Source organism: Adiantum capillus-veneris, chromosome 8 (genome assembly GCF_014529385.1).
Source record: "Adiantum capillus-veneris isolate H3 chromosome 8, ASM1452938v2, whole genome shotgun sequence".
Classification (NCBI taxonomy): Eukaryota; Viridiplantae; Streptophyta; class Polypodiopsida; order Polypodiales; family Pteridaceae; genus Adiantum; species Adiantum capillus-veneris.
This window is the reverse complement of record NC_140938.1, coordinates 149,285,051-149,312,061: the sequence shown is the minus strand read 5'-3', so window position 1 is coordinate 149,312,061 and position 27,011 is coordinate 149,285,051.

Here is a 27,011-nt window from a genome sequence, read left to right as displayed (position 1 = left end):
TTGCTGACCACTCGACCCAATGAGAGACATATTGCTGAATTTAAGGCTGATTTGAATGCTGCTTTCAAGATGAAAGATTTGGGGCTGTTGCATCATTACTTGGGTATATAGTTTAAGCAGTGTGATGGTGGTATTGCCTTGTGTCAGAAAAGTTACATAGTGACATTGCTATGTAAGCTTGGACTTGAGGATTGAAAACCAATTGCCACTCCCATGGAAACAAGTTTGAAGTTGAGTCTACATGATGTTGGCGATCCTGCTGATGGCACTCTTTACCAAAATGTTGTTGGCTGCCTCATTTATGTATGCATCACGAGGCCATATATTCAGTTTGCAGTATCTTAGGTCAGCAGATTTATGCATAGCCCAGGGTCTAAGCATTGGCAGGCTGTCAAGAGGATTTTTCGCTACCTTAGTGGCACCTTACATCTTGGCTTGTTTTATCACAAGGGAGATCATTGCCACCAGACTTACATTCTTTTTCGGACTCAGATTGGGATGGTTGTTTCGACACGCAAGTGTCCACAAGTGGTTTTTGTTTCATGCTTGGCAGTTCATGTATATCATGGTTGAGCAAGAGGCAACCTATTGTGGCCACTTGGAGTTGTGAGGCTGAGTACAGAAAATCTTCACAGCTATGGTTGAGTGTGTATGGCTCAGACGCCGTATGGATGATTTGGGTGTTGGACATGACACTGCCAACACTGTCTACACTGATAGTCAGAGCGCATTGGCAGTTGTGAGGAACCCAATTTTTCATGCTCGCACAAAGCACATTGAGGTGCATTAACACTATGTCAGGGAGAGGCTCTCAGCAGGAGAGATCAGCTTTGCTTATGTGCCAACAGAGGATAACCTTGCAGATCTTTTCACAAAGGCATTGTCTCGTGAGAAGCTTGAAGCTTTCCACAAAGCTTTGGGCTTACTCCCCTTTGTGGACTGATCATGTCCTCAAGGCATGGCACTTCCCTTTACTTATGTGCCAACTCTCGTTCACCGCATCACTCCAGGGGGGGTTTGTTACCATATACATGTGGTAGTGATGTGTGTGAACACACTAGGACCGCCGGGGAAATTTTTTCCTCTTTAGGAGGTTTTTTCCCCCGAGCACTGTATATACGCCCATCACTCTAGGGCTATCTATCTTTCCATTGCACACTAACACACTCTGTATTGTGTGCCTTGAGCTTCCTTCATCTTCCCCAAGCTGTGTGTGTTGCTCTGCAACCCTAATTCCAACACAATGATGGGACATCCTATATATGCATACACAAAAATGCATGGAAAGCAATATGCTGTGCAAGAAAGATTTTGAGGGGTTCTTCAGAAATATGGTGTAGCTATAAATCATATGACATATTTCCAAGCTAGAAGCCCTTTAAGAATGGTTTTCATCGTTGAGGATATGTGCTCTCATCTTATTGAACTCTTCCAGGTTGAGCTTAAGCCTAATAACTATGACTCTTAGCACATAGTTTAATATGAATTGAATCTTTGGGACTAATGCTTTGCTCATTTTATGGCCCAGCAACCCCCGATTCTAACTATGCCAAAGAGTGTTTTTTGCACCCTGGCTACTTGACTTTTTACATTCCTGTGTTTACTACAAACATTTCTTCAGGTAAAAGTAAGCTTGAATCCTCAAAAAGAGGATTAGTGAAGGACCAAGTTAGCATTGAAGGTTTCTTTTTCCATACCTGTTTGATCATCTTTGAATCTACATTCACGTTTTTTGGGTTGTCCTTGTTTAACTATGAAGACTCCATTATCGATTTGATTCTCCAATTAGGCTTGTTGATAGGAGTCTCTGATGTTGTTGTAGGCCTCTGTTCACTATCAGCATAGGGCTTTTGACTAGTAGCATTGGAAGACTTAGGAATCCAAATCTCTTGAGGACCTTTGTAACTCCTTTGTTGACTTTTCTTCGCTCTAGGTCTTATTGAGCTCTTAAGATCTTCATACAGGTCTGGTGTAGTTGCAGTTGGCTTGTGGTTGCGTGGTAGCCAAATCCTTGTAGAATCTATGTCTAAGAAGAAGATTCTTTGAGATCCGTCTTTTTTTTGTATCCTCTTGAAAGTTCTGTTTGACTTTAGCATCTTTCAATGGTGTTAAGTTGCATACCTGCTGCTTAAGTATCCTACGATATCGTCGAGGTTGATAACTTGTGGGCCTTATTTCTTGGGAGGGACTTGACGTTACTTTATATGCCCTTACCTGAGGTTTTGGTACCCATATCTGTCTGTTACCTCCATAGTACTCCTGTTCTTTTAAGCTCCATTGTGATGCTATCCATCCCATGTGTTTGTCTTTCTGTGTTGATTTCCTGTATTTAATCCAAATGGATTATTGACTTTGACTAAACTGCTCGGAGCAAACACTTTCTTGACCTTCCTTTGATTTCTTGAGTAATTTGGCTGATATACCTTTGATTTTCAGGGTGTCTCTTTAGAGATTTCAGGTGGGTCAGCAATTTACTTGAAGTTTTGAAAGCCTTTCTTGCTTCAAGAAGCTGATCCATGAGCGTTATTTGATGTAGAGGCATATGCTATCACACCTTCTATGCTAATCGGTGGAAGTTCCACTTTAGCTTTACCTTTGTCTACAATATTTTTCTTTGATTCTTGTGACTTTTGCAACTCTGAATCTAGCATTAATGGTACCTATAAATGTGGCTTGTTACCTCTTGGAAAAGAGAGTATTAGCATTTATCTTCTTTGTAGGCCTTGTGTTGGTCTAACCACTGGTGTCCAAGTATGACATCTGCAAGCATTTCAATTGAAGGCTTAACCTCAAATTTCACTTGTTCTTCATGATTTTGGATGCTAAGGGTAGAAACCATTTCTTCTTGACCTATATGCATACCGAGCATTGCTTTGCTATCATGCTTGCATGGAGTGATTTGGAGGATCCTTTGGATGTTCTCTGCAATCATTTTGTAATTTGCTTCTTTATCTAGTAGAGCATTGCATTTGGCACTTGCTCCTTTTGTACTGCTGAGAACTATAGATATTCTCATTGTTGGTTCTATTGAAGATCTTTGCCCTACTTTTTCCATGGTCTCATCTTGATCTAGCTATGTCTTTATGGACGGTGGCTTGAGAAACTGCTTTTCAATCTAATTTACATCAGCTGATTCAGCTGGCAATGAGTAATTGATCTTTGGACTTCCTATTGCTTCTTGAATTTTTACAACCTCATTCTTCTTAACTTCTGGCTTTGGTGGCATCATCTGCTCAATATATTTTGTGGTTGCTCTTTGCTTTGTTTGATCTCCACTTCTTGATGCCTAATTTGATTTAAACTCTTGTACAATTTTGATTGATGGAGATGAATCATCTTCAATAAGATCTTCCATTTGAATTGTGCTTGAGGACTTTGTGATGTTGTCCGCGGGTGGCCAGTCTTGGTCTTCATTCTTTGTTGCATCTGAAGAGTGCACCTTCATTGAATTTTGAATCTCTAACATCTTCTGGGCCATTGGCATTCACATTATGATGCCGTCTGGCATATCCTTTGCTATGATCACATGAAATTGAGCTATGGTTATCTGTGAACTTACTTCAATGGTGGTGGAGATGATTTCCCAACATTCTACTCGTTTGTCTCCAGATATGCTCACAAATTCAGGAGCATCTTCTCGTTGTGGTTGGCCACATTTCTTCCAAGTGAAAAAGGACATGAGGTTCTTGTCTAGCTAAAAATATAGCTTTACTTCGCTTGACAGCGTTTCTTCGTTCTCACTGGTGATGTTGCACTTGATCTTCTCAGGATTTCTTTCTGTATTGAGTGCTTTTGTGGTGGCGGTGGCGGTGTCCGTGGGTTGAACTTTTTCTACATTGGCTTTTTCTTGATCACATGCTTCCGTTGATGTTGTCTCTTTTGTTGTAATACTGCACCTTTTTCTTGCAGTTTTTGAGAATTGTGTGTCTGCATTTGAGTAACTTTTGATCTTAGAAAATCCACTATACTTTTGGCAGAATCTGTCTCTTCGGAGGAGATTTTGGTTGTGACCTTTGTGTAGCCTTTTGGACTTTAGCTCTCATTGATTTTGACTTTTTTGTCACCTGTTCTGGCAGCTTGAGGCTTTGCATCATCTTCAAATATCATTGCCTTCACGTTTAGCATTTGTAGGGGCTTGTACAAGGTCATGAACCTGCTGAGAATCATTGCCATTTGCATCTTGATATGCATATGCGATATTGGTCTCATGCAATTTTTTGAACACTATGGGATTTTTTGGCTTTTGACTTTGACTTGTGGAGAGCAACTAAAACTTTTCTCCTTGATGATCTTCATAGAGGAATTTTTCTGCAGATTTTGATGGTTTTTGGGTTGGTGGAAAACTTCCAACAACCATATAAATTTCCAATGGTTTTTGCTTTGAAGGGGTCTACTAGCTAGAAGTTCTTGGGATTCTAACTAGTGTAGCATTTTCTGGTACTAGAGCTGAGCTTGATGAATTTGCAGCTCCCCCCTTCCCAAGGTGATCACTATAGCATGCTTCATTGTAAGTTCTCAAAACTGTTTGGCTCTAGTTGAGTTTCACCTTTTGGGATTGTGAAGGTACACTTTGAGTAGCACTGTTGATGTTTGGCATCTGGAAACATTTTGCATATTTTTCGATGTATCTCCATGAAACATGACAAATTATTCTCCAAGTCAAGATGTAGATATCATTATCTTTGCCCTAATATTGTCTGTCCCATGGGTCTCCTATGATATGTGTGGTTTCAGGATCCAAGGCATCATAGATGCTAGACTCTCATCTATATATACGACTGTTTTGGTCAAAGTATATGCTCGTTTGATCACAACATCGAAGATTAATTTTCGATGGAGGAGAGTTTGGCTCAGAACAAATTTCTGGGTTCACTTGGGTAATATCCTTCAGCTCTAGAGAGGATGGGTTATAATATATTCTTTCCTTTGAAATGAACCATGCTTTTTGATCTATCACTGGACACACTTTTGTAAGCTGGTATGTGGGCCATTCAAACACTCGTTGATCCTTTTTGTACAGTTTCCCTTTTTGGTCTACATAGTGTGCATATGAATTATGTGTACCATACAATGCTAACAACATTCTGTTTGATGTGTCCCTTAAACTCGTGAATGATTGCACAAGTGTGGCAGTGGATGCAAAATCATTTGAAAACCTAACAATCTTTTCAACCTTCGGTGATATCTGGACACCTTGACTAAATTCATGCAAGAATTTGTTGTTCAAAGAATCAAATTTAAGCTTATCAACTGTCTGTGCATCTTTATGCTGATTTTGAACTTGCAGTGTTTTTACTGTGCTTGTAATGGCAATGCAGAATCATCTGATTGCATTAAAAGTGACGAGTTAGATACACTTACATCGAGAATCGTATTTCGAATTTTCTATGTACCTTGCTTGGCAGCTGACCCGGGGGGTTCACTATATTTAAGACCACTATATCACGTGCGTTCAAGCTCTTTTTCTAAAATTCCTATCCTGTGATTTTTCTAGGAAATATAATGAACCCTTTTCTTTTAAATTCTATAATTTTTTTTTGAGATTTGTAAAAAACATATCTTTATGTAAATTTAATTCTCTAAGTTTTAAGGGATTTAAATACCCTTCTGTTGAACTCACGTTGTCAGGAGTTTTTTGGAGCAAGGGATTGCGCATATGTACATACACATGCATGGTCCATCAAATAAAGAATTGCCCATTTTCCAGAGCCAGGTGGTTACGTGGGGCCCACATGTGTACAGGTAGGACAGCATGTACATAGTGCATCGATTTTCACTATCGCCAGTACCAGTATGTTTTTTCAACAATAATGAGGAGTTTATAGGGCGTAAAACTTCTCGAGGAAGCTATCCGCGGGCCGACCGCATGAGGTAAGCAGGTGCGTCAGATGGCATCTAGTGGCGTAAGGAGGGCGAACAATATTTGCACGCGGATGAGGACGGACACAACGTGGGTGTTTTCTTGTGAGAGTTATGCAGAAAGGTCATCATTAGGACCACTTTTTTGGCCACTTCACGTGGTTTCGAGACGCATTATTGAAAAGAAATGAGTGCCAGGTGTGCGGATGATGCAAAAAGGTGACAATTATGCACTGCGAGGTCAGATTTTGGCCTGTTCGGGGTCTGTTTGAGGTCATCTAAAAGGCCAAGGTTTCCCAACTAATAAAGATAAGTGTGGGAACTGAAAAAACAGAGAGAAGACCAGAAAAAACGTGGAGAAGAGAGGAGGAACAGCCACAGGTGTGTTTTTGGGGTTTTTGGAGTCTGTTTTGGCCGTAAACTGCTCATCCGAGGTCGGATTTGAGCACTTTGACATTGTAGACTGGGGTTTTGGGCCGTTCCGGACGCGATGGCGCTGTCTATTTTTCCAAATTCCTCACTCTTTTTCTGCTTTTTTTGCTGTGTAAGTTTCTCCTATGAGCGAAGTTTCTGCTCTAGTTTATGATTGCATCTGGCTTCTTTTACCCATATTGTGTGAGCTATTTGCCCCATTGGTGTTGGCCCAAGCTCAATTGTATCTAAACATCAGAAATTATCCTCTTTTGAGCTGAGTTTTTTGGGTGTGTGTGTGTGTGTGTGTCTGTGTGGAGTGGGCAAGTGGATAGTCTCTCTCCTCTCACTCCAGAGGTGTGTTCCCTGTCTCGGCCAGGTGTGTTGTCTAAGCCGAGTGGTGCCCCATAGTGTGTGTGTTTATCTTCCCAAGAGTGTGTGTCGGGTTGTTATAGAGGCGATGTGTGTGTTTTCATCCCGCTCACAATGTGATAGGTCACATACTATGTAAGGTGAATCCCTGAGGCAGTTGATATGTCCCTGTTGTCTGGATTTCTTGGACAGTCTTTAGAAAAATGTCCACCTTTTCGTCTACAATCTAAGCAATATTCCATGACTAGTGGTATTTCATTTGTTTTTGTCATGTCAAGCTCTAGCTAAGAAGTTTTTGTTTTTGTGCTTGCCAAGTTGCCGACATTTTCTTTTAAAACACTGAGCATCAAGATGTAGACTACTCCTTCTTGACCTCTGTACCGTCTTTGACCTGGTTCTCCAATTAGATTGGCTTCTGTTGGTTGATCTATTGGATCTTCCATTTTTGGCTCTCAACAACAAATCTGACTACTGTAATCCATGTACAATGACCCTGATTGGATATGCACCAACTGTATGTTTTACTGAGTTGTGCAAATTTTTGGATAAACACTTGGATCCATCTTTTTCGCTTCTATGTACACCTCATCTTTGAGCTTGCAATACCTAGATCCACCGAATTCTGTGAACATCTACGAGTTCTCTCAATTTGGCTTCACTTTTATCAATAGGATCGTGGCTCTTGTGTTGCTTTTGCTGCTCACTACATATTATGGCCTTCTGAATTTGCATATAAGATTTTATCTCCATTGTAGCCACGATATAGTTGTAAAACCTTCTCTATTGCACTTGTACATGTGTTACCACTGCTACTGGCTTGCTCTACTCTACTTGAACTCTTAGCTCGAGATGAGTCCATGTCGACGGGTTCTGTAAAAAATATCTCCTAGCAGATTTTGGTATTGATTAGCAAAATTTTTCCTACTCGGGTTTGATAAGACTGCTTTTGCTAAAAACCTTTTGGCATTTGATTGCTCTTAGACTCGCAAGAGTCGGTTAACTCTAGCTCAAAAGTATCAGAATTGATTGCAGCCTTTGAAATGATGAAAATCTAGGCCTTGAATAACTTAACCTGCACATTCGATTGTTATTCGTTTTTTCCACTTGACTTGAATTCAACTCCCGTCAAGCTCCCAATTCTTTGTCTGCAACCTAGTTCTTCAATCTGAGCTAAGTGAGTTAGCAAATGAGATTTCCAAATTCTATCCTTGCAAGGAGCTAAAGGACTAATCTGCAACCTGAAAACTGAGTTATCATGTATCAATTTTGAACCGATGTAATCCAAACTTGACTAGTGACCTTGTATTATGTTTCTCTAACACTATACAAGCTCAAAAGTCCAAAATCTTATTTATGGGGCTCAAAAATAAATAATCACGATTATTTACTTTTCTTAATTTTTACACTTTTAAGCTTGTTTTGACAAGTAATCACCTTGTTGTGGTCTTTGGACAAGTTTGGTTGAGTTTGAATAAGATTTGTCCAAGTTATTAACTGTTTAGTGTCCGCAGACTTGGATTCCAAGAATCTGGCTTAAGTCTCAATTTTGTGATCTGAATTTCACCAAATTTGATTTGTGGATTCTACTTGATATGCTTGACCCTGTGGTATACTCAGTTGTGCAAAATTTCTCAATTCTAGAGAAAATGTAAATAATCGCGAGTATTTACTACTGAGAATTTTGTTTTTCAACCTTTTGCCAAACTGTTGATACCAACTCGTTAAGCAACTAAACTTAAGCTCCCTAGCCAAGTTTCACCCAATTTGGATAATCCCTGTTTACATTTGTCAACAATTTTTTGTTTGCACACTCACTTTGTAAACTTGGCCACAATTTTCACTTCAATGATCCAAATCTTACCAAATTTGATTTGTGGGTTTAATATAACATGCTAAAACTTGTGGTATGCTTAGTTGGTCAAAAAAGTTGAAAAATAGGACAAAAGTAAATAATCGCAATTATTTACTTCTGGTAAATTTTTGCATATTTTTGGTCATCTGAGCATATACACTTGTTTAACACTTCAATATAAGCCTCTGAGTCAAGTTTCACTAAATTTGAGCAAGATTTATCAGGTCGCACTCAAGTTCTCGACAATCAATACAAATTTCAATTTTTACCAAGTTTTTGGCCTGTTTTGTGATCCAAACTCTATAAGCCTTCACAAAAGATGTTTGTAATCATGCATAGAGTCTGTGATATCAATCTTTGAGGGCCATAACAGGATGTCAGAGTTGACGATCAAACATACAAGCACATATTCTTATGAAGGACATCATTAGTTCTTTAATATGTTAACCGTCTGCAAAAAGCCTATGAGAGTTGGTACGATTCTTATGGATCTTAATAAAATGTCTAGGTACAAAATAAAATGAAGTACAATAAAAGACTAGAAAAAATCATCATCAACATCAGCATCAATCCCCGAGGATGATTTGCGTTGGGCGTCATCTGAGAAAGTATTGCAGTGGTCACCAAAGAGCTTCCTTAATGTTCACTTTTGTAGATGCAGTAGATGAGGGGGAGAGTGAGAAATGAAATGAAATGGTATATGAACCGTCTTTAAAAGCGGTATGGGATCAAACTCATACAATCCTCATGGATCTACAATGTCTGGGTACAAAATAAAATGAAGTAAAATAAATGCTAAAAGGAACATCAATATGAGGATGGCTGATGTCGGGCACTATCCGAGGATGTATTGCATCGATTGCTGTAGAGCTTCATCAATGCTTGCCACTGTAAGCATTCGTCCACACACACACACACACACACACACACACACACACACACACACACACACAGATAAGCTTCCCGTTTATGTCACTGTGGGCGAGATTGGAAGGGTGCTTATGGAGTTCCAATTTACTCTGCAACAGACTATCGCACAGGTGTAGAGGGGCCTAATGTAGAGATAACCTCACCAACTTTCTACAATCAGTTTTACGTTGAAAACGAACTTCAATTGTGAATCTCTCCAAATGTATCTCGATGCGTGTAGACATCCACACTCACCATGTTAAGATACCTAGCCGACAAATGAGAAGTAGGAAGCAAGAGTGAGAGCCATGTAGGCAAAAGAAATTGGGGGGGGGGGGGGAGTCCCTGCCTACATGTAATTCTATGACAGAGAGTCAGTTGACTCATGTCGACTTAGAGAAAGATTTGAGAGAGAGTAATAATGGGATGATAGCTTCAAAAATATGAGCACCACTGGTTTTTGAGAGAGAGGGTTGTTACAAAGAAATCGAATTGCGCAGAGAGAGAGAGAGAGAGAGAGAGAGAGAGAGAGAGAGAGAGAGAGAGAGAGAGTCCGTTGCATGGTGGGCTACATGAGCACCTGCCCACTGAAGGAGTCTTAGGACAGTTGAGGTTTTGTGTGGTTGCATGACAACAGACAACTGGAAAAAAACATTTACAAGGGATTGCAGTGAATTGGCGGCTCCTTTGCGTGTTGCTTAGGCATGCACAGAGAGAGAGAGAGAGAGAGAGAGAGAGAGAGAGAGAACTACAACTATAAGGTCATCAATGGTTTTAGGAGATAGAAAGAGAGAGAGACTAGGCATTGTCAAGCATGAGAAAGCCTGTGGAGGGGTTTTACTGGCTGCTGGACTCCGTGTGTGTATTTTTATGTTTTGGGGCCCAAAATTTGCATGACAACGAAGTAGCTTGTAAGCCCATGGCACGATCAGTGCTACTGCACCCACAGAGATGTCACCACAGGGGTGCGCTCATGGGCAACATTATGTGTCGTGCTCGATTGCAACGTTCAACATGCTAAAGTGGCACATTATGTGCTAATGGGGTGTCACCTCTGGTTGCCGTTGCCAACGTGGGATACCAAGGGCTCGCATATAAAGAATGGCATTTGACTGTATTTTCTTGCAACTATCCTCGTGCGTTACCATGAGACGAAAACTCGTTACTCATGCTGCCTAAAATCTCATGGTAGAGTGCGGTCCTAACCTCTCTTTCTCTCAGCACTAAGAGATCTCTTTTTCCCCTCTTCTTTGCTATGTGTGAATTTATTTTAATTAAATGCTTAATCAACTTAATCTTATGATAACTGATTTACATAACAATTCTATGAACCAAAGGAAATTACAAAATATATCAAACCCAACATCATGCTAATCTAATAAGTAATGTAAACTTAGTTGTGGGGTTTGATTGGTCATGAATATCATCGTTGCCACATTTACACAGTACCATGAGCATTTTCATTGGCTCTGATATCGCTGCTACAAACGAAAGCATGGAAAGCCTTGCAAAATACCAAAATAACAAGCTGCAAACCATAAACAAACAAACATACATACCTGATGAGTCGCACAAATCCATAGTTGAGCTAAACGCGAACAGAGAGAGACAAAGAACGAGGTAGAGCAAAAGAGAGAGTGTGCGAGCGCACCTCCTAGAGTAGAGTGCTACGTCGGTACGATGAGAGAGAAGAGAGGAGAGGGGAGAAGAAGACACAAGCACTAGGTGAAATCTCCTCCCGTGGAAGAGTGACCATTTCTCTCTTCCACGTATTTACTTTATAGATTTCTTGAATGGTCAAAGTGAGGACCAAGTGACCGGATGGTCATAAATGGCCCAAGCTCATAAAAGAGCACTTGAATAATAAAATGTATATAAAATATACATCCGTTCGCATAGGCCTAGATCGGTCAAGCCTTTTCCACATGTTAGCTGCAATAAATAGTAAAATATCAACTCTATTACATTTTTCAATACCCTTTGAACACACGTTATATGAGTAATTTCTTAAAGGTGCACCCTCCAAGGTATAGTCTATGACCTCCGATACCATATCGGATGATTGTGCACCTTTACACGGGTGGAGAAATGGTGTTTATTCACATCCATGCAAAGTTTCACAACCATCAAATATGGTTTGGGTGGTATGAGCCATATGGCCCATTTTAACACATAGTGTGGGCCTTGACCACCCATACTAATTTTGATGGATGTGTAACTTTGCACAGATAGAGAAATGGTTTTCACCTAAGTTGCATTATCTGTTATAGGAATTTTTCAATTCCCACTTTCAAAGCAAGATTAAGATTTGACCACATGGCCAAATCTTAGCCAAAGTTTTGAGATCATGGCTTGAAAGAAGTCTTTGGCCTTAAAAAACAGTTTGAGATTTGTCCATATGGCCAGAACTTTAAAACATTTGTGATTCCCAAATTGGCTCTAAAGTTTCAAAGTCTCTAATATGGTGTTTAAACGTATAATACGTCATATACGGGTGTATTTTTTCTTGACCTCATATTATACACGCATATTATATAGTGCCACGTCAGCAAAAACGGGCAACGTGTTTTTTTCAGTATTTTGATCGGAAAAACTTTCGATCGAAAGAAATTTAGGACAAAATATTTTTTGATCGAAGAATATTTTGATCAAAAAATAAATTGATATATCGGCAACGCGCTTTGTTTACACTAGTATTCATCACAAAAGGTATTCCATATCAATAGTAGACCAAAAAAATATTTTTTATAAATTCAAAGATATTGAAATTTAAAGTAGTTTTAAAATTTTATGATTAAAATCAATTTAATGTTATGTTAAAAGTTGATTGATTCTTTCTTTTAAAATCAAATTATGTTGTGTAGAGCTCAAACTCTCACTCATACAAGGTGTTTAGTTTTTAAGAATCACTTGCTACGTGCTCACTTTACTGACATGTGGAAGTGAACTTGTGGTATAATTTAGAGATTGTTGTTATGTAGAGAGTGAACTCTCACATCAGGTTATATGTCTGTAAAATATAATAGAATAGAGGTCAATTTTATTTAGGTAGCTAGGTTTGATTTTGATGTGCAAATACTATCCCATCTCAAAGTGACATAGATAAAAAAAAATTTGTCCTGTGTAGAGCCATTAGACTATGCTCTCACTAGAATCAAAATTTAGGAATCTCATGTCAAAATACATTGATATTAAATTATCTTTATTTGGATTGCTACGCATATCATTCTGTGTTATTGTACACGTACATAACTACAGATCGATAAGCTTTCAAAGATCTACCGTGGAGTGTGAGAACTTCACGTTCGCACTTCAGGTAGATATGAAAATAGTCAAAGTTTTCAATTAATCCTCACCAGTGAGAATAAATTGCAAGCTTTGATCAATATTATCGATTATCGTAATGTGTGAAAGCTTTAAGCTTGCACTTTAGATACATCGATATAGTGCAACCGGATGATGAGTTTTGTTTGTATTGTTTTAAATAAGTGATTAAGATTATGGATTATCGTAATGTGTGAAAACCAAAAGCTTGCACTTTAGATGAATTGATATATTGCAATGTGATTGAAATGTTTTGTTTGAAGTGATGAAGTTATTTAGCGCGACCTATATAATTTGATTAACACGAGTTTATTGAAGAATGCTAAGACTATCATTGTTTATTGTCAATTGATAATGTAGTGCGAGACTAATTGATAGTGTGGACAAATTTTGATCACTATATTGATCGATAGAGCATTGCTTGTGTAGTTTGTTGCTTTGAATTAGTTTTGACCTTGGAAATTAACAAGTGGATTTGTTGATCTGGCAGTTTAAATTTATTTGTCAGCATGGTGAAAGGACATGAATGGAGATACATCCATGATCTGCATGCTAAAAATAATACATCTTGATTGAAACGCAAGACATGCGGCCATGAGTTTAGTGGTAATGCTACCAGAATCAAAGAGAATTTGTTTAAAGTCCTTGGTAATGTCTCCGAGTGTACGGCTCTGCCAAGAGATATTCATGCTAGATTGCAAAAGTATGTTCGCATAGCATAGCAAATTCTTGCAGCTAAAAAGAAAAGTGCTAATGCCAAACAAGTTGCAACAAATGTTGAAATTTCTGTTTTCAATGAGAGGACGTAGCATGTGCCTACAGAAGTAAATGATCACACTTCATAGTCATCTCCTTTTCATGGACATGCTTCATCGTCAATAGCAGCAAATCCTAGATCGACTAAAGTTAATAAAGAATCATCCAATGGCCAAACGATGTATGAAGTGATAGATAAGCAATGGTTGCTTGAGTTGCACTTGAAATGGACACAAGATTTTGTGGCGTGCAGTATACCATCCAATGCTATGCGCAACCCCATATTTCAAGATGCTTTAATGAGCATGATCAAAATAGGATTTGTGCTTCCTGATTATAATAAGATGTGCACATAGTATCTAGATAAAGTGAAAGACAGTACTGAAGCCATCCTCAAGCGCACGGTGATGGACTTTGTTCCTGCATATGGTTGCACCATAGTGTTGAATGGATGGACTAATTGCCCGAAGAAACCGCTTATCAATGTGATGCTTATCAATCCTAGAGGATCTATTGACACCTCTTTAAAAGAGAAGACCAGTGATTATCTTACAAGAATACATGAGCGCGTCATAGAAAATGAAGGTGGGCCAAAGAACGCGACTAAAATTGTCACAGATAATGCATTCAATTACAAGGCTGCAGGAAGGGCTATCCAGTTTAAGTACCCTGAAATTACTTGGGTGCCGTATGCCATGCATACTCTTAATTTTCTATTAAACAACATTAGAAAAATGGTCATCATAAAACAAACGTTGCTAGATGAAAATCATGTGGGGAATTTATTAGAGAGCATCAATTTTTGTATGCCCTTTTTTGAATAAAATCACCCAAACAAAACTTTGCAAATATTTTCTATGACAAGGTTTGCAACCGTATACTATGTTCTTGCCACCTTGCAAGAAGTGAATCCTTCATTGATTGAAATGGTAGACAATAGAAGATGGGATTCTTGGCTCAACAAGTATCCTAGCTACCAAGAGGCATCCACAAGATGTTTAAAGCTTGTGAACGTGCAAATTTTTTGGCGCAATGCAGAGAAATTTATCACCCTCGCTAAACTATTTGTAGATTTTTGTGAATAGTCCACAAAGACTCTTTTGTCTTTGGTCCACTCTACTGGTATATGTCATATGCATTATGCAAAGTAAGAGAGCATGCTAGTTTTGGTGCAAAGGAAAAAGCTTCCATAATCACAATTGCTAACAAGGGATGGGTGCAATTGCATACACCGTTGCATGGTGTTACATTTGTATTGGATCCTAAATTTCAAATCACCAACAATCGACCAATAAATAAGTCTTGACTAACTTCAAAACAGTGTACTCTCAACTGTTATGACAAGAGGATGAGAAGACTGCTTTTTATCAGCGAGTTGATTATGCTAATAGAATTGGCTTGTTCTAGGATACATGGCATATAGATGCCATTGCACACACAAGTGCGCCTCTATGGTGGATGGATTATGGTGGGGAGAGAGTGGAGTTGCAACAAATTTCTATTAGAGTTCTATTTGTTGCTGCATCAAGTGGAAGCTATGAAAGAAATTGGTCGGCTTTTGACTTTATGCATATCAAGAATTAAGACCGGCTTCATCCTAAACGTGTTGCCGATTTGGTTTATGTTTTTTGCAACATGATACCTATCCATAAGCCAGTGAACATTGCTTCAAGAGTAGTACAAAACCACTATGGTGTCTTTCAAACCCAGGAAGCGCCTATAACTGCGACAGTAGACGATGACGATGAAGTGGAATGGGAGATAGCTTCAAAATGCTCTGATATGGATGAAACAGATTATATGATTGGTGTGCTTGATGGAGACGAAGATGTATGACTAAAGTCCTATAAGTAATTATGAGTCTATGACACATTGCCATTTTACACTACAAGATGTTCACACCTCTCTCTCTCTCTCTCTCTCTCTCTCTCTCTTTGTGTGTGTGTGTGTGTGTGTGTGTGTTCATCTTGTAAAACATCTTGTTCAAGCATTTTCACTTCATGATATCCAGATTTAAGGTCAATTTTAATGAATATATATATGTTTGTTCCTTTAAATTTATCAAGAAAGTCGTCTACCCAAGGAATAGGATATACCTATTCTTGATAGTGATTAATTCAAGGCCCTATATTAAATGCACATACAAAAAGTTCCATTTTTCTTCTTGACAAGAAGTATTGGAGCTTTGTAGGAAAACCTACTAGGGCTAATCAGCCCTCTTACAATCAAATCTTCTACTTGTGTTTGAATTTATCTATAAGATGTGGGATTTACTTGACAGGGTGCACGACAGGGTGGTTTACTACCAGGAATGATATCTAGCCTATGTTCTTTTGGTCATGAGGATGATAATCCAAGAGAAAAATCATACATAGAACTTTCCTTGAATTGGGACAAAAGTTCATCATATCTCTTTGGTGAGTAAAGTGCTAGTAACATCACTAAAGACAAGTTTCCATTCCCTAGGGCTATATATCTTTCCATTGCACACTAAATAAAATATTTTCTATTGTGTGCCTTGAGCTTCCTTCGTCTTGTCCAAGTTGTGTGAAATTCCCTACAACCCTAATTCCAACAATTGGTATCAGAGCAGGTTGCATCCGGCCTAGTCTTGGGCTTAGTCGCCAACAGCTCCAGCACACGCCTGCTCAAATTTCTGATTTGGGCTTATTTCAGCCTCGATTTCCACAAATACAGACTACTAGTATTGCACATGCTAGTTTATCATTTTGTGGAGAATTTTTGTCAGCTCCCTTTTCTGCATAACAGGTCCCTTACAATCTACTTTAGTTTGTGCTATATAGCACGTGTTGTTCCCGCTTTGTTTCTCATCTTTTTGGGAATTTTTTACATCAGGTGCAACATTTACCATGGCTGACAACAACACATATGTGCTAAGGACAGATTTGATGGGAACAATTACCCTATGTGGGCTTACATGATGCAACATGTTCTTGTGTCAAAGGGTGTCTAGAATATTGTGTAGGGCATTGATGTATGTCCTGGTTATGAGGATGTAGGCGATGGCTGACAACACATATGTGTTCAAGATGTCTATTGCTGAGGACAGATTGGATGGATACAATTACCCTATGTGGGCTTACATGATGCAACATGTTCTTGTGACAAAGCGTGTCTAGAATATTGTGTAGGGCATTGATGTACATCCTGGTTATGAGGATGTAGGCAATGTTGAGGATGTTGCAGGTCTTGCTCCAAGGATTGCTACTACTAGAGTTGTTTTTCCTACAACACATCAAGGTTGTTGGGATGTAAAAGATGTGTAGGCTCATATGTTGATTGCGTTGTCTATGAAGCACACCATTACTCCTCACATTCGCTTTAAAAAAATACAAAGCAGGCTTGGGATATTCTAGCTGGTCTTTATGCAAGCCGCAATGAGGCAAAAATTGCATTGCTACGTAAAGAGATGGAGTCGAAGATGATGCATGAGGAAGACGATATGGAAACTTTCCTTGCTAGTGTCAAAAAAATTACAAAGAAACATTGCTATGTATGTATAGACTTGAAGATTACAAACCTATTGCCACTCCCATGGAAACAGGTTTGAAATTGAGTCTTCATGATGATGAGGATCCTACAGATGTCACTCTTTACCAAACTGCTGCTGGATGCCTCATTTATGTATGCAACACGAGCCGGGATATTTAGTTTGCAGTCTCACAGGTTAGCAATTTATGCATAGCCGAGGGTCTAAGCATTGGCAGAAGCAGTCAAAAGAATTTTTCACTACTTGAGTGGCACTTTGCATCTTGGCTTGTTTTATCCCAAGGGAAGATCATTTCCGCCAGACTTACATGCTTTTTACGCGAGTGTCAACAAGTGGTTTTTGTTTCATGCTTGACAATTCATGTCTATCATGGTTGAGCAATAACCAACCTAGTGTGGCCACTTCTAGTTGTGAGGCTAAGTAGAGGGCAATCTTCACAGCTACGGTTAAGTGTGTATAGCTCAGACGCCTTATGGGTGATTTGGATGTTGAACAGGACACTTCAAGCACTATCTACAATGATAGTTAGAGCGCACTGTCAGCTTCAAGGAACCTAGTTTTTCATGCTCGCACAAAGCACATTGAGGTGCATTGCCACTATGTCAGGGAGAGGCTCTCAGTAGGAGGGATCAACTTGGCTTATGTGCCAAAATAGGACAGATCTTTTCACAAAGGCATTGTCTCGTGAGAAGTTCAAAGATTTCCGCAAAGATTTGGGCTTACTCCCCTTTGTGAACTGATCATGTCCTCAGGGCATGGCACTTCCCTGTACTCATGTGCCAGCTCTCGTTCACCACATCACTCCAGGGGTTATTTGTTACCATATACATGTTGTAGTGATGTCTTTAGGAGGTTTTTTCCCCCGTGCATTGTATTTACACCCATTCATGCTAAGGCTATCTATCTTTCCATTTCACACTACATAAAATATATTTTATTGTGTGCCTTGAGCTTCCTTTGTCTTCTCGAAGCTTATATGTGCGTTTCCCTACAACCCAATTCCAACATAAAGTGCTAGTAGCATCACTAAAGACAAGTTTCCTTCGAGTTCTTGAGTTCTAATGGGTTTGTTAAACGTATCCTTTCACAACAATAAAGAGCATAGCAAGAAGATCGAATTCACCTCATCATCAAAATTAAGTCCTTTCAAAGTAACTTATTTAAACAAGCTATTGAGCTCCGAAGTTACTAATGGCTATGTTAAACATATCCCATGATGACAGTAAAGAGCATAGCAAGGATTTCACCTCACCAACTTAAGTCCCTTCAAAGTGAGTTATGTGAACAAGCTATTGATTTACTAATGGTTGTGCTCAATATATCTAGCAATGATGGTAAAGAGCATAGCAAGAAGATGGATTTCATCTCATCATCACAATTTGTCCCTCCAAAAAGTAAGATATGTAAACAATCTATTGAGCTCATTCAAATGTGAACTAACACTAGTATCCTCTTTCATACACATAAATTTCTCCATATGAGGAATTTTGTTCAAAGAAACTTTACCATTCCATGTTGAGCATAAAGAATCCCATAAATCATTTGCAATATTTTTGTCCAGAATAGTGAAGAACATGGATTCACCAAGGTGCAAGGGAAGAGTTTTCCTAGCACAAGTATGTGAGCTCCTCCCATTGATCATCGGTGTATGTATTCTCTTTGTGATCTTTCAACAACACTGCAAGAACTTTATTAATAATTCTAGCATGTGCTGCTTTCAGATCGTAAATTTTGTGCTATCAAACTTCTTGATGTAATAATCATATTTCTTTGAAGAATTATCCATAGCTACCAAAAGCAAATACATGATAATCAAACTTCAGATGAAATTTCAATAGAGTCTCCTTCACATAGAGAACAAATCACAAAAAAAAATTAATTTTATATCAAGCAAAAGAATATAAACTAGGCATAAACTATCAAGTTTCACTAACAGGTCACTGTCAATATGGAATCAAAGCACTTATGCCCAAAAGTGAGGTTACCAAAATAGAAAAATATAGAAACCTATATCACCAAAGATATCTCAACATTCGAGAATATCTTAATAAATACTCATGGAAGACCCTTCAAAAGACTAAGAAAACACAAGACACTAACCACATCCTCAGAAAGGACTCTTCAAATTTGAGTCTCAAAAACGACAAGGAAACTACCAAACAATGCCCTCCACGTTGCATACAGTAGGCAATGTTTGCAATTCAATGTACATGATTTAAACAACATACACAAATAGCTTCCAAAAAAGGATTCAAGCACTAGACCAAGTCCCTATAGGGAGGTCCGCTCTCAAAAGATCTCAATGGTGCTCAAAGTGGTTAACATAAAATGCATCTACCAATGCATAACATATTGTAGTGAAAATACTGCCAACCTGCTTCCAAAAGTACTTGTAAAAGCATTGTACATGTATCCACTGAGTCCATAATCCTTGTGCCCAAGGTGGCTGACAATGAGGATAAAATCAAGAGTGGTCTCTCAATTAGAACACATCAGTGTATACATGGGTGCCAACAAATGCATATGGCAATATAAGATGTTGTCAACACACAAAGAGAGCATGAAATACACATGTGTATGCAAAAGAATTTGCACCTTGCAAATAAAATCCACTTGTAAAGTCATTGTCAAAATCTATGCCTGGAACGAAATGGAGACCTTGAGGGAAACTCAAATCCTAGCACCACACATGTGATGCCAATGCAAAAAACTCTATCTTTGAGCATCTTGCTTAGGGGAAAATCTCTTGGGAGACTCTATGAGAGAAAAAAGTCTACTTCCACTACAAGACTACACCATGGTAGCCCTCAAACACACCATGGCACTCTCTCTTTGACATCAGAGAGCGTGGTTGTATACCGAAATAGCACATAGGGTTGTCAATACCAAAAATACATATAAATGTGATGTTGATGTTGTAGAATACTTTTGGCGATAGATGATTGATGACGAGGATACAAAGGATTTCAAAGATAAACGGAATGGAAGGACATTGATTTCAAAAACTGAGTGGATGCCATAAGCTGAGAAGTATTGAGAATTGAATCTAATGCTGAAAATGCTAGCTAGAAACTACTTGCTGTTGTGCCCCTCAAATGGAGATTCTAAGGGTAGAAAATTCTTTAAAAGGGGGGTAAAACTACATGACACATGACGGGAAGACTCCGAGAAATACGAGGAAGCTGAAGAAATAATTGGAATTGAAATGAATGTGAGATGTGGATGAGAGTTTCAACTCTCTCTCTCTCTCTCTCTCTCTCTCTCTCTCTCTCTCTCTCTCTCTCTCTCTCTCACACACACACACACACACACACACACACACACACACACACACTTCCTAGTTTCACTATATAGGGTATCCACCATGGGATAGTGCCCTTATAAATCGTGAGCGGTATTAAAAACCTAAAAAAATGATATACTGCCTTTTGTAAACCTGGTCGTGGATGCGCTATGGTGTTTTTCACCTTGGCAAACCGTGTCACAGGTGGCCCCGCATTCACAGATCCCCAAGAGGGGCTCGCTCCACTCAATACTCTCTACATGCTACACAGTGATGGCAGCCTTCCTCCTTCTTCTATTTAAGAGGTGAGGGTGCACTATATCCTTCACTTATCCTTGTGTGAATTTTTGCTTGCGTAAAGTGTAAAGGACTGTATATATTCTCTACTGCACCGAAATATGAAGCTTGCAATACAAACAACACAGGTAGGCTACTTTGCTTGTTATCATGAGTTTCATTGCAATCTTATGTTTAAGGGCAATGTAACTATTATGGTGTTGTTCTATCAGAAAAATGGTATGGCCCATTGTGTGGTTTGACTCACCTTAGCAGAACTTGTTAAAAGATGGATGGTTGGTAAGTACCACGGTGTGGGGTAGCATTGCGTTAATAGTTGGGCTTTCCTCACTACCTATAACTAGTTAAGCCTAGTATGCTGGCTATGTGTGACTTGCATAGGTAATAATATTGAGCTGTAAACATGCTTTGGGCATGGCTTGTATCGTACTACTGGTTTTTTTTTTGGCTGCACTGTGTAGACTGTTCATTAGCTTAAAAAATTGGGGTGCAGTGCATTGGCTTGAAACATTGGGTTCCTAATCACCTTCTAAAAACTTATTCTGGTTCACGGGTTTTTTTTGAAATTTTTTGGTTTTGGCATTTTTTGGTCATAAACAAGGGGGACTGCATTAATTTCTACACTATTAGATGTGGGAATATGTTATGGTAGCTTCCTCTTGGCTCGGCATACGAGTAATATGGTACCAAAAGCTTTGATGGTTTATTTAAACCTTGAAAGGTTTTACACATGTGACCTACACTATATCGAATAGGTTGGCTTACTGAACTTTGTCATGGTATGTATTTTTTTGCCCATTATGAAGGTAAGTATCCTATCATTTGCTTTTACTGATAAACCCTACATTATCGATTGGCTTACTATACTGTGTGGTGATTTCCTTGCCCACTGAGAAGGTAAGTATCCCGTCTATGCATAATGGAGCTTCAGTTGGAACCACTGTATGGGGTAGCATAATATGCCGCTTAACTTGGTTAGAACATCTATTTGGTTAGCTTTGCTTAAATGGAGGCACTACTGTGGATTTTTGGTCCTTATCTCGTAAATCGGATAAGGACCAGCTTGAAGGATTTTTGTGGTTACCAGTGCTACTTAAAACACCATATTCATTCGAAGGAACCTCTAATGAGGGTGGGTTTACACCAGGTATCTTCTAGTTTTAAACTTGCTTCTGGCTACTATGCGTGCACCATTCTGGCCTATGGTAAACTAAGGGGCTTGGTCTGGCTGGTTACAAATATCGGATTATTGTTAGTTATTTGGTTTTGAGGTTTTTTGGCCCGGTTGCTTACAATTAATGGGCTTATTTCATTACTGGGAATCTTGATAAGGTGTTACAGTACTTTTTCATTCACAAGGACATGTTAAATTGGAAACTAAAACTATATATTATGGCCTCATATTCCTTTGGCTTCATGGTTTGACTTAAGGATTGTCTTGACACTGCAAGGGTTCCTTGCCACATGGCATGCTAAGAGAGGCTTAAGGTAAGTGTTATACAAACTGAGGGATGATTTGGATTCCTTGTACGATGAAGGGCACCAATTGTACTTGACCTAAACAGAAAAAGAGAGCCTTATATTTTGAACTATCAAAGGAATTGTTTTAAGAAAAGCTTCTTTATAGCTTCTTATGGTGAAGCTTCACTAACCTTGAAAGATAAACTAAATAAACTGTTAAAGATGATAATGGGAGTTTAAGACACTTGAATTAGAAGGGGTGATGAATAAAAATAACAATATTTTGCTAAAAACTTTGGGGGGATTTTTATAAAAGGAAAAGCATTTCAGAACACATAAACTACTTTTGGACTAAGCTTATAAGTTTTTTTTTTTTAAAGTTTGTAAGATGGACATGGATAGCAACTGGTATAGTCCATTAATGCTTGTAAAACACATCCAAAACTATGTCTTGTCTGGATGGATGCAAGTAAGGACTCTATCTTATCTTGGAAGGTTTTTTTAGGTTTTAGCAGTTGTCCAATATAGGATTACACATACACCTACTGCAAGGGAAGTACTTTTGATATCTGTATACGGGAATGAGACTGCATTCATACAAGCATTGTACAAAGATAATTCTAAGACTGAGTTGTTTTTGTACCTATCATTTCCCTTACTCTGGAGCCAGGTATCTTTTGAATGTAAAAGTTCAATTATGTCTTATAAATTAAGATAAAACATCTATACACACACACACATAGAATTGCTATGAACTCTCCATGAGCCCTCTTCTCTCTATACTCCGATCATTGTGTGCAACACTTTTTCTATGTGCTATCCAAGTCACTCAAAGCTCTGATTCTCTTTGCACATAACCTTAATACACTGTGTCTACTCCGATCACTATGTGCTACACTTTGTGTTCTGTGTGCTATCAATGTCACTCAAAGCCCTAATTCTCTCTGCATAGAACCTCAATCCACCTGAGCCTTAGTTTGATGGATAGAGCTCATGCAGATGGAGGAGTGGAATAAATTTTCCATATAGTGGAGCACATGAGAGAAAAATTCTCCTCCATTTCTCATTGTTATATTAAACCAATAAGTGAATTATGCTAGTGATGGGTTAGTGGATGTCCTGCTGAGTTGGCATGAAAGTTCAACAACTACCTTACTAGATGGGTGGAAATATCCAAGGTATTGAAGGAGGTTACATCTAGAAAAGATGCTTCTTTCTACATTGATAATATTTGTTGCAGCTTCAAAGTGCCAGTAGTTGTTATCTTTGATCGATTAATTTTCTTTTGTCAAGGTCACGGAGTCTCTGCTATCATCTCTCCCCTTATTATTGAAAGATCAATACAAGGTTTCACCTCCAGATTATCCTTAGTGTAAAAGTTTTTTTCTCTCAAATTCACAACAATGAGTGTATGTATATATATATATATATATATATATTAAGAAACAAAAAAGGATCACATAGGCAACCATGCTCCTTTCAAGGAACATCCTTAGTTGGGGTTTTCAACAAGAAGCGATCCCTGCCACATTGCAGACCCTTGATTGCCAAGTCAAAGCTACAACAACAGAATACCACCGACAAGAGAACCATCAAACATCACTTTTTGTTCTTCTTTCCTTTTAGCAAACTAATAGTGTTGGTGGAATGTCCCTCAACATTTATCGCATGTCCAATGAGATCTAACTTTTGGACCTGCAGTTTATCGATAGTAATGTTAGGTTGCTGGGAGGATTAATTGGGTGTCTCCTTCTCCATGGTTGAATCCACAAGCGAAAGTAGCTGATCCACAATCTCATATGTGGAGCACTTATGCTTATAAACATCTCTTCTCAAGGGTTCTCACACTCTTTGTTAATCCCACCTCATGTCATCTCACTATCACCAGCTTCCCTCGCAGGCTATTTGGAGGTCTTAGGAGGCATGATATCCCTAGAAACACGTCTCCATGTCTTCATGACCACCTTATTGTGGGACACTTCAGCATTGTGGAAATTCTTCACATAGTGTCCAATTCTTTGACATTTATAGCAAGTGTTGGGGAATGAAGTAAAAGCCATCTTTTGTCGACAGGCACCAAAATCTCCCATATTGAATCTGGATATTTGGGGATAAGTATGCACACGTCCCATATAATGCACACTTTCACATCCAAGGCCGACCTAACATGATACATCTTTAGATAGAAAAGCATCGAGCCCATCAGATTGGCCATAGTGTCCACATGGCCCCAAATTCAAAGAGGAAGACTCTTAAGTGTGACCCACATCGGGCAGAAGGTTATAAATTCTTCATCTCAACAAAACTTGGGAAACCATAGTATTGCATACACAAAGTAAGATGCTCCCTAGATACCACCTCCAATAACTAGGTCCTGAATTGTGTGCTCAGAAAGTCACTCGACCACATAGAACCCCTTGCCAACTGTTGTAAAATGGGATATTGCGATTATGTTCTTTGTTGCCGCTATAGCCCTGTCCCATAAGACCTGGGAAGACATTTGTAGGACCATAAAGCATTGAACCATTGAGCGAGCGAAACACATCTCTAAGACTTGCAACACTAGCTCATAAGTGAAATCAACTTGCATGACATACCCATCCTCATTATTTCTCTTGTTGAACATGTTCACCCCGTGCAAGATCTTTGTTGTTAGAGTACGTACTCCAAAGGAGAATGGCCAAAGGAGGATGGCTTCATGATCTTCTCGAACCCTAGGGCATTTACATCAGATTAATTTGCTCTTCCATGCCAATGGGTTTTTCATCAACAACCATTGCCAGTGTTTTATCCATGGCTAAGCCTCAACCGATGTGACCAAGACTTAAGGCTAAGAAACAAAGATAGAAAAGTTGGCGCGTAAAATTTTGCTTTCTTAGCTTGTTTGTTTGTTTGGTTTCTTTTAAATCGGTGCACTTGCAAGTGAAGGATTGCAATCAGTGTGTAGACGAAGGATCGCAATTTGTGTGTAGACCAAGGATTGTGATCCATGATCAATGTTGTACCATGTCGCTAAACACCGAAAGCAAGGCTCTCACATTAGGTAGTTTCAGGATCACCCCACCCAATAGCCCACACATTACGAGGATGGATCATGATCCATGGGAAAGTTTTGCAATCCAAGAGGTAACTTCCACCACCTCGTAGCTAGGCTATCGAGAAAGCCACAATAAGCTAATAAGGAGATATTTGCAAGCAGGTCACATTGTCCACCTTCGCTCCCAAAAGAGAGAGGATGAGGAAAGGACATAGGAAAGCTACCCAACTCACCCCCCTTAGATGTACCAGGGAGCACACTGGTGTGCAACAAATTGATGAGTATATAGATTAGGGTGGATAGATTAGGCTAGCATTCATGGTGATGGTGAGAGCATCATGTGCTGCCACACCAAGCCCAATTAGGAGACTCAATGCACAAAGAAAATAGGCATAAACTGGATTGATTATTGAACACCAATGCTAGTACATAGTGAGCCATTATATAGGCTTCTGGGGAAAGTTTTGGATGACATCACAAGTGATAGGAAGCATCAAAATCAGCCGAAATCAGCTCAAGGTTGTGCATACCTCTCCATGGGTGTGTGTGGGTGTGTGTGTAGCATAATCAAGTAGGCAAGTCTAGTAGGCAAATACACTGAATCTAGACAAGGTAGAGTAAGGGGAGAGCTCTATGGTATGGGCTCAGGCACAAATTTTCAACAATCCTCCCCTATTTGTGTTTGAGCACATCAAATGTTAAAGGTACCTTCTAGTGGGTTCTAAGTCTCCCATCTAGATAGGTGTACAAAAGGATGCCTCCCCTAGAGAGTAGTAGCAGTAGGGTGTCGACATAAATCCCTCCCCTTCAGAATGGTAGTCAACAAGGGTGTATGTCACAAGTTTCTCCCCTAGAGAGTTGTAAGAAACTAGGGTGTAGGAAAAGAACAAATTGAGTACATCAGAGTACATTTGCGTAGCAAACTGCTCTGTTATCTTCTTCATTTTGATTCTTCGAGGATGTTGAATTTGCCTTTATCATTGTTTTTATCTTTATATAGACACCAGTTAAACCCATGATTTTTTTAACCACAATGGACACAAGGGTTGATTTTGTAATATTTATTGTATGTGTGATTGGTGCGATTGCATTTGCATCTTCTCTTTGTTTGGTTACTTGATGATGTAGTGATGAAATCTCCTCCAGATCGAAGATTGTGGATCTCGGATCTTCTTCTCATGTTCTTGGAGCGAGTTGATGACGTCCTCCAATTTTGGTATGGGCTCTTTTTCCTTGAGCACTATGAGAATCTGACCATATTCTGCATCTGGTACCGCTTTGAGTAGAATGGCTACTTGGTATTTGTTCTCCACTAGTCATTTAATGTATGCCAACTGGGTGCATATTCTCTTCATTCGGTTGACAAGAGAAGAAATATCTTCTCTTGGTTTCATGGTAAGACCATAGAGATGCATTTTGAGAGATATTTTGGAGTGTTTGGCTATGGCTCCGAAGTGTCTCTCAAGCGTGACCCATGCATCATATGAAGTAGTGCATTCGTCTAGATAGTGGATGTAATTATCTCCTAAAGAGGTGAGGATCCCCAATGCTTGCTCATCCCGTGCTGTGAATTGTGCGTGAGACCCTCTAGTCTCAATTATTTCTCCCTCCATTACATGATGAGTATATAGATTAGGCTAGAATTCATGATGATGATGAGAGAATCATGTGCAGCCACACCAAGCACAATTAGGAGACTCAATGGACGAAGACAATAGGCATAAACTGGATCGATTATTGAACACCAAAGCTAGTACATAGTGAGCCATTATATAGGCTTCTGGAAAAATCCTTGGATGACATCACAAGTGATGAGAGGCACCAAGATCAGACCAAATCAGATCTAGGTCGTGGATACCTCTCCATGGATGTGTGTATAGCATGCTAAGTCAATGCAAGCATAACTAAATCAAGTAGACAAGTCTAGTAGGCAAATACA